Source organism: Gossypium arboreum, chromosome 4 (genome assembly GCF_025698485.1).
Source record: "Gossypium arboreum isolate Shixiya-1 chromosome 4, ASM2569848v2, whole genome shotgun sequence".
NCBI lineage: Eukaryota > Viridiplantae > Streptophyta > Magnoliopsida > Malvales > Malvaceae > Gossypium > Gossypium arboreum.
Window position 1 is genome coordinate 73,046,748 of NC_069073.1, and position 20,504 is coordinate 73,067,251.

At 32.8% G+C, this 20,504-nt stretch overlaps 1 non-coding gene across 1 annotated transcript; it reads right to left on the minus strand.

The window, feature by feature from the left end:
- Nucleotides 1-19,991: 19,991 nt before the first annotated feature.
- On the minus strand, nucleotides 19,992-20,097 carry LOC128292144 (small nucleolar RNA R71). Its single transcript, XR_008282129.1, has one exon. It is a non-coding gene; the product is annotated as a small nucleolar RNA R71 (small nucleolar RNA).
- Between the last annotated feature and the right edge of the window lie 407 nt (nucleotides 20,098-20,504).

Here is a 20,504-nt window from a genome sequence, read left to right on the forward strand (position 1 = left end):
TTGTGCAGTGGGACCATGAAATTGACTTAATAAAGAACTTATTATAAAGTTGCATGAACATAAGCTATTTATTTCCTATGTTGGACAGCAAAACCATGCTAAATGGGTCAACAAGGTGTTATTTTGACCTAGTTAAAATGATGCTACATGGTAGACAAATCTGATTATTTAGTGGGTCATAGAACCGTCCAATAAGGGGAGAGTCAAGCCCAAATTTGGCACAAGCATGTTGGCTACCCAAAAATCTGTTTTGGGATCTTTACTGGAGGTCCTTACATTTGGAGAATCATTGGTAATCAGCACACAAAGATTGCCCTTGAAACCGTCCAACCATGCCTAAATTTAGCATGATTCTATGCTCAAATAAATGAACCATCATCCACCTTCCATAAAATGTGGCCAGCCAAGCAATGGAGAAAACTAAGGGATTCCAATCCCTATTTTCAGTAAACTCTACCATCTACTTCAAGTATAAATACCCCTACTCATTCTCCATTTCAATCATCTCTCATTCTTCTCATCTCTCAATCATCATTCATTCTCTCATTCCCTCTTTTCATTTCCACGCATAGCATCCCATATTTTTTTTCCTTAGCCAAAAAACTTAATAAGATTATCTCTTGGACGACCACCTTGAGGAACTATTAGTAAAAGAGCAACAAAAGGTGTAACAACCTGATTTTTCAGTGGTATCGGAAACAATGGTTCGAGTCCACCAAATCCGGAGAGTAAGTTTATAAATATTAATAATATTTACGAGTCAAATATGATTTTAAAAAGGTTTTAAATTGGTAATTTGTGTTTTATAATGATTTATTAGGTCAAGTGGTTTTAAAAAATGAGGTATCAGGACCTCGATTCTATAAACCTAGCCATAAATATTTTTATAGATTTACGGAGTGTCATTAAGGTGGTCTTAAAGTTTCGTTGAAAAATTTTAACGCTTCGATAGTTAATTAATTAAAAAGGACTAAATTGAAAAACTTGCAAAACTTGCTAATTATAATATTTAAGTGATTAAATGGTTTGATTAATAAATGAGGGAGGACTTAAGAACTAAATAAACCAAAATTAAAAGGTGAGGCGGCATATGAAGGAAAAATAATAAAATAAAATGATTCAATGGCAAAAATGGTAATTTTGATGAAATTAAAAATAAAATAAATTGAATTTAAAGGTTTTCTAGACAATTTTTTCTCCAATTTTTAGCCACAAACAGCCATGGGAGATAAATTAAGCTGGCTTTTCATACTTTTGCTTTATGTGAGTTCAATTTTTACTAGTTTCTTATAATTTTTATGTTTTTGAGGTTGTTACAATTAGGTCCAACTAAACTATACCTTTGTTTTTGATTTTATTAAAAAATTTGGAAATTTCCATTAATAAATATTGGATTTTTTTTATGAAAAACATGAATTTAGAGCTTTAATTACGTTGTATGATGATTTTATAAAGTGATTTTGTTAAATATTGATTTTAGGATTAAATTGTGAAAATGTTAAAATTTAGGGTTTGATAGTGAATTTTGGGTTTATTAGAGGCTGTATGAAGGCCTAGAATATATGGATAAATTATTGATTGAAAAATTAGTTAAATTGATAGATTAACTAATTAAGGGATTAAATTGCAAAAATTGTAAAAGTTGGGGTAATTGTGTAAATTTAAAAAGTAAAAGGGTATTAATTGTAAAGTGAATTGGAAATGAAATATATACTAATAAGTGAGTAATTTTATATTCTAGATCAAGATCCCGTAGATATTCGTGAAAAAGAAAAAATAGCAAAATAGTCCCTGAGCTTCTACAATTACTACAATTCAATCCAGGTAAGTTATTGTAGTAATTTTATATTTCCAACAATAAAATTTTATATTTTTATAAATTTGATGAACAATATTATGCATTTATTTTATTGTTGGAAATGAGTTATTGTTGGAAATATAATATTAAATTGGATATTTGGTTTGAATGGAACGCGAGATTTGAGTACGTTTGTATTTTGGTGCATGATGGTATTGAAAGGAGACAACGACATTTTTCCCAAGTAAACCAGGGTTTAGCATTTGTTGCGAACTCTTGTGTTTTTGTAACAACTCATTTTTAGTCATTCAGAACAGTGGTTTTTGGATCATAAATCTAAAGTCAAAATATTTATTTATTATTATTTTAATGTTTACAGCATGAAAATATGATTATGTGAAAATTTCGTTAAGAAATTTTATCGTTTGCTTGCTTAATTTGATAAAAAAGACTAAATCACGTAAAGTGCAAAAGTGATGTTCTAATAGCTAAAGATGTCTAATAGCTATAAAACTTTAAAATAGAGGTCCTTATGTGGTAAATAGCCCATTAATTAGATAATGGATGATAATGACATGGCATTATTGAAATTTTGAATTAGTAATAAGGTTAATTTTGGTATTTAGTAAATAAGGTTAATTAAAATAAAACAAAAACACAAATTTGATTCATTCATCTTCCTTAGCCAATTTTAACATGAAGAATAGCCATTTTTAGGGCTTGAAATTTGGCCAAGCTTATTTAGCTCTTTAAGGTATGATTTTGTCTCGTTTTTAATGATTTCTATGTTTTTGAGATCGTTGTAGCTTAGTCTAGTTAGCCCAGGGACTATTTTGCAAAACTGTTAAAGGTTTAGGGTTTTTCCATTGATGAATGTTGGTGTGTTTTGATGTTTAATGGTAGAAAATGCATGCTTGTTGTTAGATAAATAACATTTATAAAGTGATTTTTAATGAAAAGTCCAATTAGGGATTAAATTGTGAAATGTGTAATTTTTGTGGTTAAATTATGAAATAAATGAAAAATATGGACTGTTAGGGACCTAATTGAAATTCAGATAGCATGGGTTTTGGTTGAATTGCATGATTTGTAATTTTATGAAATAAGGACTAAATTGAAAAAATGTTGAAATGTTAGGGGCAAAAGTGTAAATTTTTTTTAATGTGTATTTTGGACTAAATTGAATAGAGTGATAATTAAATAAGCTAATTTTGATATATTTAGATCAAGAAAGGTGAAATACGAATTTAGATCGGGAAAAGAACAAGGTTTCAGATTAATCGACTTATTGTGCCGTTTTTGTATTCGAGGTAAGTTCGTATGTAATAAACATTATTATATTTGTGTTTTAAATACTTTGATATTGCATAAATTGTGAGTTCGACTTTATGAACATGTTCGAATATGATTCAGCAAGTGAGAAATCCCGGTTGAACCTTAGGAATAGATTAGGATACGAATGACATGTCATTAGGGGTTATGTGATTTGGGTGCTGGTCCGTACATCCTATCAGTGGCTAAGTTATCCGGCATGTGTTGTGGATACTTGTCAGCTTATGTGAGCAGCACCGTGTAGCTTCGTCATGACTGTCAACTTGTGTAAGCAGACCTGTTGATAGCTCGAGTGTGAGCATCATATGTTATATGAGATTGAATAGCTTCGGCTATATTTGAGGCACTTAGGGTGCAAGATTCTTGAGTATCTGATAGTATTCCGAATGGTTCAACGAGTGTATCTGTCAGAGATGTGGTTTGAGTGTAAGTTTGATACGAGATCGTACAGGTATGTACACGAACCGTATGAGCTTTGAATCGAAGAAAACTGTCAATTTTACATCAAATCTTATGAGTGAATATGTGAAAGGTTTGTTAGCTAATATGAGTTATATGTAGAATTATTCAATGTAACAGCCCATTTTTCACTAAAATCGAAATAGTGGTTTCGGGACCACAAATTCAACCAAAAAATATGATTTATTTTTAATTTATTATATAGTCCGTAATATGGTAGATATGTCGTGTGAAAATTTTGATATGAAAATTTTATCGATTTAGTGCTTAATTACGAGAAGGACTAAATCGCATAAAATACGAAAGTTGAATTCTAGTAGCTATAAGGATCAAATAGCTATGGAATTCAAAACTAGATGTCCTTATATGGTAATTAGACCATTAAAAAAAGTATGTAGATTTTTCTTGGTGATTCATCAATAGAATTATAGAAAAAGGGCAAGGACTAAATTGGAAATACTAAAATACTTAATTAATTAAAAAGATGGTAAAAGAAATCATCTTATTTTATGTAATCTTCAACCTAAAAACACATGGAAACCGTAGGAGAGAGAAAAGAAACTTTCAAGTTTTAATTGGATCCGGACAACACTAATTCGAGGTTAGATCGAGGAAAAGAAAAGATTTCGGATTAGTAGACTTTTAAGCGAACAAGTGTCGAGTGCTCAGAAGTTCATGAAGGTTAGAAGATTATTAGAGAACCGTCACACAATAAACTAGCATTTTGGGTATACATAGTAGAAATCATTTTGGTATAATGGCATGTATAGGACAACTTAGCCAATAGTGGCTTGAAAATGATGTTTTGTAACCTAGCCATTGGAACGGATAGTAATGGTTTATTTTGGCATGATTAAGTAGGTTATGATGTTATATTCATGTGTGATATGTTATGTATATTTGATCGAATTATGCTAATGCCTAAGTTATTTCAAGGTAAGTTTATAAACACATATGCATGTAGTGATATGCTTTGTTGAATGATGAGGATTTCCCAATTTGAATACTTGAATTGGTTGACTTTGGATGTGTATTTCAAGTGTAGGTCTCAGGTGAAAATTTGGGTGAGAAATGGAGCTAGAAATGGCTTCATTTTGTCTACACGGGTGTGTGTCTAAGCTGTGTGTGACACATGGCCTGGTAACACGGGCATGTGGTTAGGTCATGTGTCCACTGCACATTACTTTTGAGAAACAGAATGCTCAGAATTAGGCACACAGGCAGAGACACGGGCGTGTGTCTCAGCCGTGTGTGCCATACGGCCTAGAACATGGGCGTGTGTCTTGGCTGTGTGAAACCCACACCTAATTTCGAATTGGATTACTTAACCACATGGCCTAGCACACAAGCGTGTGGCATGGCCGTGTGTGCAAGTCAGAGAGTTACACGGGGTCGAACATGGCCTCCAACACAGGCGTGTCCCAGGGTCACACGGGCGTTCCCTTGGACGACATGGGTGTGTAAGCCTTGCACCTTGGAAAAATTTTAAAAAGTCGCAAAAAATTCTTAGAAGTCCCGATTAAGTCCCGATTCAATTCTAATGCTTGTATTGGGCCTCGAGGGCCTAATCAAGGGACGTTATGAATGATCTCGATAAATGAATAGTAATTTATGTAGTTTAATGGAAAAATGTTTTGATTGTTCTAGTAGTGCTCCGAAATCCTGTTCCGGCGAAGGACATGGGTTAGGGGTGTTACATTCAATTGGTTGAATTGTATATTTGTGGTTAATTAAATTTATTATTATAAGAACTTACTAAGCTTTATAGCTTACTTTATTTATTTTCTGTGTTTTATAGTGAAATCAAAACTAGCTCGGATTCGAGAATCATCGGAGATTTCATCACACTATCCAACTATCATTTTGTTATTTTTGAAATTAAGTATTTTGGTATATGACCGGTATAAGATTATGGTCATTTTTTATATATAGTTTGGCAAAGAATTTAGCCATTTGAATTGGCTTGTAAATGTCTAAAGTTTGGTTTTGTATATAGCCATGAGATTTGGCTTAATTTGGTTGTGTATACATATGTGTAAATGGCTTTGGTTAGGTGTTTAAATATGGTTATGTTATGCTTATTAATATTTGGTAACTATAGGTATTAAACGGTTGAGAATTGAATTTAGTATGCTTGTGAGATTATGCTAAATGATGCAAAATTGAGAGTGTTCTTATTGATGATTTGAGATTATGAGTTTTTGGTATGAAATTGAAATGACATATTGTGGTATTGTTGTGATATTTATTGGTTGGCATTGAAATGGTATAATTTATGCTTGGTTGAGAGTAGATGAATGCCTATATATGCCATGTTTTGATGTCAAATGAACTGTTTTAGGTATGTGCAAAGTTGGGTGGCAAATTGGCTTGGTAAATAGCCTATTTTTGTCCACACGAGCAGAGACACGGGCGTGTGTCTTAGGCGTGTGTGACACACAGTTATGTTACACGGCCGTGTGTCCCCTAGTGTCAAAATAGAAATCAAGTCAATATGCTCCACATGGCTCAGCACACGGGCATGTGACTTGGCCATGTGGCATAAGTCAGTATACCCTACAGGTTTGGCATAGCCAAGCACATAGCCTGGCACACAGATGTGTGGCCATTTTTAAGGCACACAGGCATGTGTGTTTTTCATGTGACCCAAGTCAAAGAGTTATACAGGGTCGGACACTGGCTGGGACACGGTCATGTGATCCCATTTCGAGTGTCTACACGGCTTGTAACACGGACGTGTTTGGCCGTGTGAGACACACGGCTGGGGCACACAAGCGTGTATTCCCTGTAGTTGAAAAAATTCTTTAAGTTTCGTAAAAATCTTTTGAGTTATCGGTTTAGTCTCGAACTACCCCGAATGCATGTTCCTCGTAGGCTCGTGTTAGGGACAATATGATTGATGTTGAATGATGATTACATGAAATTGAAATTTGTATGTGAAATGTAAGTTTGTTTGTGTTATAAGTCTGGTAATACTCCGTAACCCTATTTTGGCGTTGAATACGGGTGAGGGGTGTTACAATTCTACTTTCTGTTCAGCTCTTACGTATTTGGGAAGACCAGCTCTTAAGAGCTTCTGTTGACGATGTACTCTTATCCGTACGTTCTTCGAATGAAATATTTCGGTAGAGTGATTTATTTAATGAATTTGAAATACATGTTATGTATTTTTGTATTGATTTGAATACGAAAGTATTTATCAATTGAAGTTGTGAATGACAGGGAGTTGACATGAATGATTTTATTTATTTGACTTATTATAACAGGTTCGGTAATATTTATGTTTAATTCGTCAAACTTACTAAGCTTCATTAAGCTTATATGTGTTGTTTAATGTCTTTGTAGATTTTCGGAAGGTTGGACGATCGGATCAGCACTCAAGTCGCACTATCCAGCTTATCTCGGTAGTTATTGAAACATTAAATACTGTTTATATCGCATGTATAGGCTTTTGTTCGATTTTGGTTAAAATTTAGCTTATATAAATATTATGAATAATATTTTGTTTATATAACCAACATACACATTGATATGAAATTAATGTATGGGTGTGATGTTAGTATAAGTGATATATGTATGTATATAATTGAGTTAAAGTGAACTTTGGTAACTTGGTTAGATAGGTTAATTGGGTAAGTTTGGATACTTGGATAACATTTTTCTGAGTTGTCATTTGAAGTATCTAAGGTTTTATTAATTGTATGTGGTGATAATACATGTTTAGGACTTGGTTTTAGCTTGTGTTAAATGCCTTGTTATGGCTTGTTGATGTGCAAATTGTTGAGGCTAGGTTGGTATCAATTTGGGTGAGAAATGTGACCTAGAAAATGGCCTATTTTCATCCACGCGAGTAGAGACACACGGGCAGAAGACACGGTCGTGTGTCCCTTGTATCTTTTAGGAATGCAAGTCAGTATGCTCACACATTCTAGCACACGGGCGTGTGACTTGGCCGTGTGACCCAATTTAGAGAGTTACACGGGTATAGACACGGGCTGAGACACAAGTATGTGTCCCAATTTCGATTGCCCACACGGCCTGAGACACGAGCATGTCTCCTAACTGTGTGAGTCACACGGCTGTGTGACCCCTGGACTGTTGAAAATTTTTAATATTTCTAAAAAATTCTTTAAGTTTTTGATTTAGTCCCAATTTGTGTCTAATATGTATTTTGGGTCTTGAGGGCTCATTTAAAGGACAATATATATATGATTTTGATTGGTTTTATTATGAGTATTTATATGTAAAGAAATGTTTGAAATTTCTGTCTGATTGATTTGTAAAGCTCGGTAATGCTCTGTTAGCTTGTTCCAGCAATAAAAATAGTTTAGGGGTGTTACATTTAGTGGTATCAGAGCTACGATTTAGTCGATTCTCGGACTGAACGTAGCATATGAAATATTTAGAATTACATGTCATATAAATATCTATGATGTGTATGATCCGATGATCCGATCTAACATTCGTTTTCTTATAAATTGTAAAGATGTCAGACAAATCTGAACGGGCTGACAATGATGAGGTTAACAGTAAAGTACCGACTTCTGAACATGGGATGAGTAGTAATGTCCCGATTCCTTCGGCTCAAGAACGTGAACTTAAAAATATGTTCTTTGGGTATATGAACCAGTGGTTCAGTGAGTTTATGCAAGAAGGAAATCTGGCCCAGCAACCTCCAGCCCCTATTGTACCACCTGTTGTACCTTCGGTTGCAACTCCACCTCCTCTAGTGATTGAACCTAATAAACGTACTCCAATTGAGAAACTTAGAGTGTGTGGTGCTAAAGAATTTCGAGGTAGATCAGAGGATGATTCGATTAAAGTTGAGTACTGGCTTCAAAATATAATAAGGGTTTTAGAAGAAATGGCTTGCTCTCCTAATGATTTTCTTAGATGTGTTGTTTTGTTATTAAAAGAAGAAGCGTATAGCTGGTGGTCGACAATAGTAGCTGTGGTACCAAAGGAGAAAATTTCTTGGAAATTTTTTTAGACTGAGTTTAAAAAGAAATATTTCAGAAAAAGCTATTTGGACAAGAAAAAGAGAAAATTTCTTAAGTTACATCAGGGAAATAGATCAATAGCTGAATATGAGAGAGAATTTCTGTATTTCAGTAAATATGCTCGAGAAATTGTGCCTACTAAAAAAGAAATATGTATTCGGTTTGAAGATGGTCTGAATGATGAAATTCGGATGATGATCGGAGGTAATGAAAATATGAGAATTTGTTGCTTTGTCTAGTCGTGCACAAAAAATGGAAGAAATGTACAACCGTAAGATACGACGGGATAGGCGAAATCAAGAATTTCACAAGAGAGCTTCTTTCAAGTCATTTTCGGCATCACCGGCGAAAAAGACTAAAAATGATTTTAGCCGAGCTACCTCAGTGCTTGAACGTTCGAATAAAAATAAGACAATTCAACATGATTTTAGGGTACCTACTAGAACAACTGATATTGTAGGTAGTGTACAAAATACTCCAAAGCCTAAATGTAGATATTACGGGAAATATCACCTTGGTGAGTGTAGAGGAAAAACAGGAGCCTGTTATAGATGTGGATCAACTGATTATTTTATTCGCAATTGTCCTAAATATCCAAAAGAGGATAAAGATAAAAAAGAAAAGAAAATGTGTACCTCTTAGAAAAGTAGACGTTCAGGTCAGAATAGTGCTACCAGGAAGACTAGTTCGGGAATGAAAGACATTGTTGTTCGGTCAGAGGCTAAAGCACCTACTCACATCTATGCCATTCGAGCTAGAGAGGAAGTTACTACTTTAGATGTGATTGTTGGTATATTCTATCTCTTTGATGTTACTGTGTATGTATTGATTAACCCTGGGTCAACTCATTCTCATATTTCCACTACATTAGTAATAGAAAAGAAGTTGCCTGTTGAATCTACTGATTATGATATTCAAGTTACTAATCCACTAGGTCAAAGTGTGATAGTTAATTTAGTTTGTCGTAATCGTCCACTGAAAGTTAAGGGTTATGAATTCCCTATTGATTTGATGTTGTTACCCTTCCAAGAAATTGATGTTATCCTAGGTATGGAATTGTTACCTTTGCATGATGCTATGGTAACTGCAGACAAAAAAGAATTGATTTGAAATGTCAAACAGGAGAGATGATTTCAGTTGAGTCTAAGGATCCGAAAGATGTCGTTAGAATTATTTTAACTTTTTTTACTCAGAGATTGATACGAAAAGGTAGTGAAGCATTTCTAGCACATATCATTGATACCCGAGATTCAGAATCGAAGCTAGATCAGTTACCAGTTGTTAGTGAATTCATTGATGTATTTCCTAAAGAATTGTCAGGTTTACCTCCTGATTGTGAAGTTGAGTTTGTGATTGATTTGATTCCTGGAATTGCTCCGATATCAATATCACCGTACCGTATAGCACCAGCTGAACTAAAAGAATTGAAAGTACAATTGCAAGAGTTATTGACTGAGGGTTTATTAGACCGAGTATGTCTCCTTGGGGTGCAACTGTTTTGTTTGTGGAAAAGAAAAACGGTTCTTTGAGATTGTGTATAGACTACATACAGTTGAACAGAGTCACAATTAAAAATAAATACCCTTTGCCACGTATTGATGATTTGTTTGATCAATTGAAAGGTGCTGCGGTGTTCGTGTAACAGCCCGATTTAAACCCTAATCGGAACGGTGGTTTTGGGACCACAAATTTGAGTAAAAAAAATATTTAAAAATTATTTTCTGTGTTTATTTTTTGTGAATTTATGTCTGTGAAATTTTCGTGATTTAATTGTCTTTTAGGTGTTCGATTAAATAAAATGACTTAATCGCGTAAAATAAAAATTTGGTGGTTATTTCTAAAAGGGCCGAATTGCATTTGGTTCTTTAAATGGAAGCCTTTATGTTGCAATTAGCCCGTTGGATGAATAAGTGGACGGTATTGGCCAAGTAATATAATGATTTTATGTTAAATTATAAAGTTAAATAAGTAATTTGGTTAATAAACATATAATAACTAAAACAAAGTTAACATATTCATTTTATTTTTCTATGTTCATCCACCAAAAATAAGAAACAAAAGAAATAAATAAAAGAAACTAGGTTCAGCCATCCTTCCAAGCTTGATTCAAGATCAAGAACCAAAGAAATCGGATTTGGATCGTGAGAAAACGAAAGTTGTCGACTAGCTGTCCTGTTCTGTTTTACATTGTCCGAGGTAAGTTTATAAGCAAATAGACGTACTTAATTTTAATTAAATGCAAAGTATATATGCTGAAATGAAATATATGAAATTATATATGCTATTTTCAAATGTGTATAAGCTTGGTAATCATGTTTATCCATTCGTTTCGACCAAGTTACGACATCCGAAAGCCCCGTATAAACCTTAGGAATAGTTAGGATACATATGTCATGATATAGGATTTCGATACATGTGTGCGAGTAAGACCCTTTCTAGGACAGTGGCATCGATATGTGGCTACATGTAAGACCACGTCTGGGACGTTGGCATTGTATGATATGTGTGATTATCCGAGTGTCCTATACAATTTTGAATAGTTCATCGGAAAAAAAATAATTTGTGTTCGAATGTGTAAAACAAGCTAAATGGCCAGGAATGAATTAACTTGATACCTACTTGAGATAAGGTAAGTAAGTACTTTGAATATTTGTTGTAAATCATGTACGATGCAAATGAAGAATATATGTGTATGTGGTATGTGTATTCGGCTTGTGAATGAATAACTTGTGTATCATTGAAATTTTACTTTAATATGCGCATATATGATTTGGTATATTCGACCATATAGGTAAATATATATATGTGATGTTATACTCTAATTCTTGAGCTTGCATATGTGAGTAAATGTATGTATGGTTTATTATGACTATTTGGTTTGGAAGTTGATTAATAATATGATAAAATGACTATGTGAGTATTCGGCCTAGGTGGGTAATTGTCTATGAAAATGTATTAATTATGGGATTTTTAGGTTTGAGGTCAAGCATGGTAATGTTAATGTAATTCGTTTAGTTAATATGAGTTGACTATATTATTGATTTGTTTGTTTGCTTATGACTTACTAAGCTATAAAAGATTACTCTATGTGTTCATGTTACTCTGTTTTATAGATTTTTGGATCAAGTTACGAGCTCAGGGATCGTCAGCAAAGTTTATCACACTATCTACTGCTTCGGTATTTAAATAATTAAACTCGAATTATATCATGTATAGGCTGGAATGTGTTTTGAAATGTTGGATTTTGATTTTGTATAATTTGAGCCATGCGAAAATGCCTTAATTTCCATGTTAATTTCGATTATGTTTTGATTATGGTTTGAGCTCGCTTCTAGTTATAATGCTATATACTATGCATGAATGGTTTATGTGATAAATGCTATATGTTTTGGAAATGGCTTGATAATGATTGGTGAAGTTGGAAATGGTTGATGTAATGATCATTATATGTATACATTTTCATAGCATGATTAATTGGTTCGGCTAAGGATTTGCGTAGGTAAAACATATATGAATTGGTTTGAAAAACTATTTCAATAATGTATTGGTATATTCAGACATAAGATAGAATTAAATAAGATGGTTATGTTTAAGTTGTGATTCAGCATTGCTTATATAAATATTTAGCATATGATAATTTGACTTGATTTGCTTGATACATGGTATTTAAGATTTATGTTTTGAATATGTTTATATGTGGTTAACGTCTTGTAATGATAGAAATAATCTCCTTTAGTTGATAAGTATTTTTGGTCAAACTTAGTTGGATTATGATTGCATGCTTAAACTTAGTTACCATGAATTTGCTATTAAAGTTGGGTCATGAATGACAATAAATGAACCATAGCTTAAGATGTCCGAATGTTGACCGTTATTTGGTTATTAAATATGTAATTTTAGACATATTGATTGGCATAGGTAATAAGTGTACTTTTGGGTGGTATATGTGTTCATAAATTGGTTAAATTTACTAAGGCCAAATGCGTATGATCTAACGACTAAGAATAGGTATGTATAGTCTTTAATGATTAATACTTTAAATGAAATATATGGAAATGCATGATTATTGCCGTATGGATGTTTCAACTTGTACTTAAGTGCAAAGCATGCAAGTTCAAATTGACCTTGACCTAAGCCGCATATGTAAGTAGTTTTATTTATGTGTATTATAGCTTATTAAATTATAAGAATATGTATGTGATTTTTTGGTGGCTTTTCGCATAATTACATAAATGATTTAATAGTATGTCTGACTATGTTGATAATAATTAATGCTATGTATATTAATGCATTTTATACAGTAAGTATTATATTGAAATTTGATATGATTTGTGTTTACAATATGCAAAATCAATGTACGTTCTAAAATATAAGTTAACTACATTTTATTTATAAATGGGTTTGACTTGGGTGAATATATATTAATTTTTGAAATTGTGCTTTTGATCGGTAATGCTTCATAACCCTAATCTGGAGACGGATAGATCTCAAAGATAGATCTTAGATTCAAGTATTACCAATTGATGTTACTGCTTTTATAGATTTAATGAATCAGATTTTTCAACCTCATCTGGATAGATTCGTTGTTGTGTTTACTGATAATATACTAATCTATTCCAAGATAGAATCCGAGCATGCACAACATCTGAAGATCGTACTACAGATATTAAGAGAAAAGAAGTTATACGTAAAATCGTACTACAGATATTAAGAGAAAAGAAGTTATACGTAAAATTTAGTAAATGTGAATTTTGGCTTTGTGAGGTTGGATTTTTGGGTCACATAGGATCCGCTGTTGGGATTCGAGTTGATCCGAGTAAAGTTTTTACTGTGATAAATTAGAAATCTCCGAAAAATGTCTCAGAAGTGTGAAGTTTTCTAGGTTTAGCAGGTTACTATCGACGTTTTTCTTAAAAATTTTTTGATTATTACTTCGCCGATGACTAGATTATTACAGAAAAATGTTGAGTTTGTTTGGTCCGATAAGTGCCAACAGCATTTTGATCTATTGAAGAAAATGTTGACGGAAGCTCTAGTCTTAACTTAGCCTGAATTTAGAGTAGCGTATGTTGTTTATAGTAATACATCTCTCAATGGTTTGGGTTGTGTATTGATGCCGTCAGGAAAGGTAGTAGCCTATGCTTCTCCACAATTAAAGTCGCATGAGAATAATTATCCTACACATGATCTTAAGTTGCTCGTGATTGTATTTGCTTTGAAGATTTGGAAACATTATTTATACGGCGAGAAATGTCACGTGTTTACAGATCACAAAAGTTTAAAATATTTGATTACTAAGAAAGAATTGAATTTGAGACAGAGACAGTGGTTAGAATTACTGAAAGATTACGATCTGGTTCTTGATTACCATTCGGGAAAGGCTAATGTAGTTGCGGATGCACTTAGTCAAAAGTCATCATTGTTTGCACTTCGAGCATTGAATTTTCATTTAGTTCTTAATGAAGGCGGTTTTGTATTAGCAGAGTTATGAATGAAACCCCTGTTTTTACAATTAATTTGGGAATTGCAAGATGATGATCCAAAGTTGGTGTTGAAACGACAGATGGTTCAGGATAATTTGCGTTCAGAATACATTATTGATGATAGTGGTACATTACGTTATCACAATAGAATTTGTGTTCCGAGTAATTTAGATTTAAAAAATGATATTCTTTTTGAAGCTTACAGTAGCATGTACTCTATTCATCGAGGTAGCACGAAGATGTATTTCAATTTTAAACGAATGTATTGTGGCTGGGTATGAAACGGGAAATTTGTGAATTTGAAGCTAAATGTTTGATTTGTCAGCAGGTGAAAGCAGAACATCAAGTACCGATAGGTTTACTACAACCTATTATGTATCCTGAATGGAAGTGGAAATGAGTCACGATGGATTTTGTATCTGGCTTACCTGTAACTCTAAGAAAGAAAGATTCGATCTGGGTGATTGTTGACAAATTGACTAAATCAACACATTTTATTCCAGTTAGAACAGATTTTACACTTGAAAAACTAGCAGAACTATATGTATATGAGATTGTGAGATTACACAGAGTTCCAACATCCATTATTTCAGATTGAGATTCGAGATTTACATCGAGATTTACATCGAGATTTTGGAGAAAACTTCATGAGGCTCTAGGAACTAAGCTTAATTTGAGCACAACATTTTATCCTTAGACTGTGGGGCAATCAGAACGAGTAATTCAGATTTTAGAAGATATGTTGAGATGTTTATACTCAAATTTGAAGGTAGCTAATAAAAGTATCTACCGTTAGCTGAATTTGCATACAATAACAGTTATCAATCCAGTATAAAAATGGCACCATTTGAAGCTCTTTACGGGAGAAAATGTAAAACACCATTGTATTGGTCTGAGTTGAGTGAACCCAAAATGGTAAGAGTTGATTTGATCCGAGAAACTGAGGATAAAGTTTGGATTATTCGGGATAGTTTGAAAGTTGCATCTAATCGTCAGAAATCGTATGCAAGCCTAAAAAGAAAAGATATAAAATTTGCTGTTGGTGATCAGGTATTCTTAAAAGTCTCTCAGTGGAAGAAAATGTTATGGTACAGCAGGAAGGGAAAGCTAAGTCCGAGATTTATCAGACCGTATGAAATTGTTGAAAGAATCGGCCCTGTAGCTTATAGATTAGCTTTGCCCCCTAAACTTGAGAAAATCCATAATGGGTTCCACGTATTGATGCTAATACGGTATAGATTTGATCCTTCACATGTGATTTCTCATAGTGAGATTGAGCTACAGATAGATTTGACATATTTGGAGGAATCAGTGAAAATTTTAGCCCGGGAAGTCAAAGAATTGCAGAATAAACGAGTACCATTAAGTCTTGTGGCATCGACATGGTTCAGAAGAAGCCATCTGGAAAACTGAAGAAACAATGAGATTACAATATCCAAATATATTTTCAGGTAACAAATTTCGAGGACAAAATTTCTTAAGGGAGGAGAGTTATAACAACCCGATTTTTCAGTGGTGTCCGAAACAGTGGTTCAAGGCCACCAAATCTGGCAAGTAAGTTCGTAAATATTAAATAGTCAAATATGGTTTTAAAAAAGTTTTTGAATTGGTAATTTGGTTTTTATAATGATTTATTAGGTCAAGTGGTTTTAAAAAGTGAGGTATCGGGACCTCGATTCTATAAACCGAGCCCTAAATAGTGTCATTAAGGTGGTATAAAAGTTTCGCTAAAAAATTTTAACGTTTTGATAGTTAATTAATTAAAAAGGATAAATTGAAAAAAGGTACAAAAATTGCTAATTATAATATTTAATTGATTAAATGGCTTGATTAATAAATGAGGAAGGACTTAAGAAATAAATAAACCAAAATTAAAAGGTGAGGTGGCATATAAAGGAAAAATAATAAAATAAAATGATTCAATGGCAAAATGCTAATTTTGATGAAATTAAAAATAAAACAAAATTGAATTTAAAGGTTTTCTAGACATTTCTTCTCCAATTTTCAACCAAAAACAGCCATAGGAGAGAGCTTAAGCTGGTTTTTCATACTTTGCTTCATGTGAGTTAAATTCTTACTAGTTTCTTATAATTTTTATATTTTTGAGATTATTACAATTAGGTCCAACTAAACTATACCTTTGTTTTCAATTTTATTAAAAACTTTGGAAGTTTCCATTGAAAAATATATATTTTTTATGAATAACATGGATTTAGAGCTTTGAATATCTTGAATGATGATTTTATAAAGTGATTTTGTTAAATATTGATTTTAGGATTAAATTGTGAAAAGGTTAAATATTAGTGTTTGATAGTGAATTTTGGGTTTATTAGGGGTTGTATGAAGGCCTAGAATACATGGATAAATTATTGATTGAAAAATTAGTTAAATTGATAGATTAACTAATTAAGGGATTAAATTGCAAAAATTGTAAAAGTTGGGGTAATTGTGTAAATTAAAAAAATAAAAGGGTATTAATTGTAAAGTGAATTGGAAATGAAATATATGTTAATAAGTGAGTAATTTTGTATTCTAGATCAAGATCCCGTAGATATTCGTGAAAAAGAAAAAATAGCTTAATAGTCTCTGAACTTCTACAATTACTACAATTCAATCCAAGTAAGTTCGTACGGTTAAAATTTTATATTTTTATAAATTTGATGAACAATATTATGCATTTATTCTATTGTTGGAAATGAGTTATTGTTGGAATTATAATATTAACTTGGATATTCGATTTGAATGGAACGCGGGATATGAGTCCATTCGTATTTTGGTGTATGATGGTATTGAAAGAAGACAACAACATTTTTCCCAAGTAAACTGGGGTTCACCATTTGTTGCAAACTCTTGTGTTTTATTTTCTGTTCAGCTCTTACGAGCTTCTGTTCAATTCTTACGAGCTTTTGTTCAGCTTTTAAGCTTCTGTTGGCGTATTCGGGAGGACCAACTCTTATGAGCTTCTGTTGATGATGTACTCTTATCCGTAAGTCGTTCTTCGAATGGAAAATTTTAGTAAAGTGATTTATTTAATGAATTTGAAAGACATATTATGTATTTTTGTATTGATTTGAATACGGAGGTATTTATCAATTGAAGATGTTAATGACAGGGAGTTGACATGAATGATTTTATTTATTTGACTTGTTATATTAGGTTTGGTAAGATTTATGTTTAATCCGTCGAACTTACTAATCTTCATTAAGCTTATATGTGTTGTTTAATATCTTTGTATATTTTCGGAAGGTTGGATTATTGGATCAACACTTAAGTCACACTATCCAGCTTATCTCAGTAGTTATTGAAACATTAAATACGGTTTATATGGCATGTATAGGCTTTTGTTCGATTTTGGTCAAACTCTGCTTATGCAAATATTATGAATACTATTTTGTTTATATAACCAACATACACATTGATATGAAATTAGGTATGAGTGTGATATTAGTATAAGTGATATATGTATGTATATAATTGAGTTAAAGTGAACTTTGGTAACTTGGTTAGATAGGTTAATTAGGAAAGTTTGGAGAGTTGGTTGACATTTTTCTAACTTGTTATTTGAAGTATCTAAAGGTTTATTAATTGTATGTAGTGATAATACATGTTTAGGACTTGATTTTAACTTGTATTATATGCCTTGTTATGACTTGTTGATGTGTAAATTGTTGAGCCTAGGTTGGTATCAATTTGGGTAAGAAATGTGGCTTAGAAAATGACCTATTTTCATCCGCACGGGTAGAGACACGAGTGTGTGTCTCATCCGTGTGTGACATACGTCCAGGAGACACGGCTGTGTGTTGCCTGTATCTTTTAGGAATGCAAGTCAGTATGCTCACACGGCCTAGCACATGGGTGTGTGACTTGGCCGTGTGACCCAAGTTAGAGAGTTACACGGGTATGGACACGGGCTGAGACACAGCCGTGTGTCCTTATTTCTAATGCCCACACTGCCTGAGACACGAGCGTGTCTCCTAACCATGTGAGTCACACTGCTGTGTGACCCCTATAGTGTTGAAAATTTTAAATATTTCTGAAAAGTTCTCTGAGTTTTCTATTTAGTCCCGATTTATTTCTAATATGTATTTCGGGTCTTGAGGGCTCGTTTAACAGACAATATATATGATTTTGATTGGTTTTATTATGAGTATTGATATATAAACAAAATGTTTGAAATTTATGTCTGATTGATCCATAAACCTTGGTAGTGCTTTATAACCCTATTCCAGCGACGGATACGGGTTAGGGTTGTTACAAAATGATCGGAGGAAAACATCTTCAATAAGAGTTTACAAGATTGCTAATTCGACAGAGTTTATTCTTCCTTTACTTTGTTATTTTGATTTTAATCATGTTTGCAATGTGATTTATTATCTTGTCATCAAGAATGGTAGCTTAATTTTGTTTAGCTAGGATGATTGCATTTATTTAATGAATTTTGTTTAAATCATGTCTATATGGTTTGTGCCTCAGTTGATCATGTTTTCAATTAAACTCAAATATGTATTTCATTCATACATGATTTGATGCATTATAATTAGTTGAGCGATCCTAACTAGACGAAGGCTAGTGTACACAATAATTGAAATGTACATGTTTGATTTAGATCCTAACCCAACTAAATTAAAGGTTCATAATAACTTTAACGAGCTCTATTATCTTGAATAGTTTTTAGATTTATGTGATTAAACTGTTTCAAACCTAACCCATCCATGTTACTTCACATGAATCCTAAGAAACCATTAGTTTAATATGATAAGTAAAATGCATATTTTACTAAGTAAAAGATTCTGAAAGGGCTTAATTTGGTTTCCAAACTCAAGTAAGATCAAGTTGCCATGGAATAATTTCTAGACACTATTAATCATGATAAAAAAAACTAAGTTGAATGATGTAAATATCTAGCCTATTCATGTTATTGATTATTGAAGTTTGTGTTTTTGCTAAATTCATTCATATATTTCATTTCATACTTCGCATTTAGTTTAAATTAAATTTGGGATCAATCTTGCATCTAGATAATTTAATTTAGTTAATCACTATCACTAAAGATATTGTGTTTTTATTATCAAATTGTTAAATTTAATTTTTAATATATTGATTAACATACAGTCTCTGTGGAGACAATAACTCTTTTACTTACTTATTACTTGAAAATGATTGTGTACGCTTGCACAAACCGAGCGTTACAAATTTTTGACGTTGTTGCCGGGAACTGTTGTCTTAATCATTTTTTTGAAATTATTCTTTTCAATTTGGTTTTTATTTAATTTTTATCTAACTTCTAACCTTACTAATTTATTCTTTATTTACTGTGATTTATTTTTTAGGTGTTTATTAGCATAGATCGAATTATCGATTTATTACCTGTAGACCTTGAGATTGAGTGAACATTTAGATAAAGAAGATGCGAAAGATCAACTCAAAGACAAGTCAAGATGGACCTTGGAAATCAAAATGATGGACAAGGAAATAGAGCCAATATCAAATTGACGGACAAGGAAATAGAGCCAATCATATGCACAATCCAATCCATATTGCTGATGATAGGGATCGTGCCATAAGATAGTACGTTGTGCCACTTTTTAGTAAATTAAATCTAAGAATTAGGAGACCGGAGATTGATGCACCACAATTTGAATTGAAACCAGTGATGTTTCAAATGCTCCAAATGGTGGGCCAGATTAGTGGAATGCCCACGGAAAATCCACACCTTCACTTCGATTATTCATGGAGGTGAGCGATTCGTTTAAGATAGCTAATGTGACTGAAGACACATAAAGGTTGAAGTTGTTTCCATACTCGTTGCAAGATCGAGCACGCGCATGGCTTAATTCTTTGCCACCAATTCAATATCTACATGGCAAGAATTAGCAGAAAGATTTTGGGTTAAATATTTCCCACCTAACAAAAACATTAAGTTGCAAAATGAGATAACCATCTTTCAACAATTGGATGATGAATCTTTGTACGAGGCATAGGAGAGATTCAAAGAATTACTTCGTAACTGCCCTCATCATAGAATTCCACACTGCATCCAGTTGGAGACATTTTATAACGACCTCAATGCACACACAAGGTTGATGGTAGATGCTTCTGCGAATGGTGTGATTTTGTCTAAGTCTTATAGTGAGGCTTATGAGATCATTGAGAGGATCACTAGTAAAAACTACCAATGACCAACAAAACGAGCAACTTCATGAAGAAGAGTAGCCGAAATGCACAAAGTAGACACACTTACATCATTCTCAGCTCAAGTATCTTTTATTTCTTCAATGTTGAAACAGTTTACCGCTAATGGTTTAAATAATTTTGCAGCTTAATAGCCAAGTTAGTTTGATGTTGTTTCCTGTGTATACTGTGGGGATGGTCATTCTTTCGAGAATTGTCCATCAAATCCCGAGTCAGTTTATTACATAGGGAATCAACACC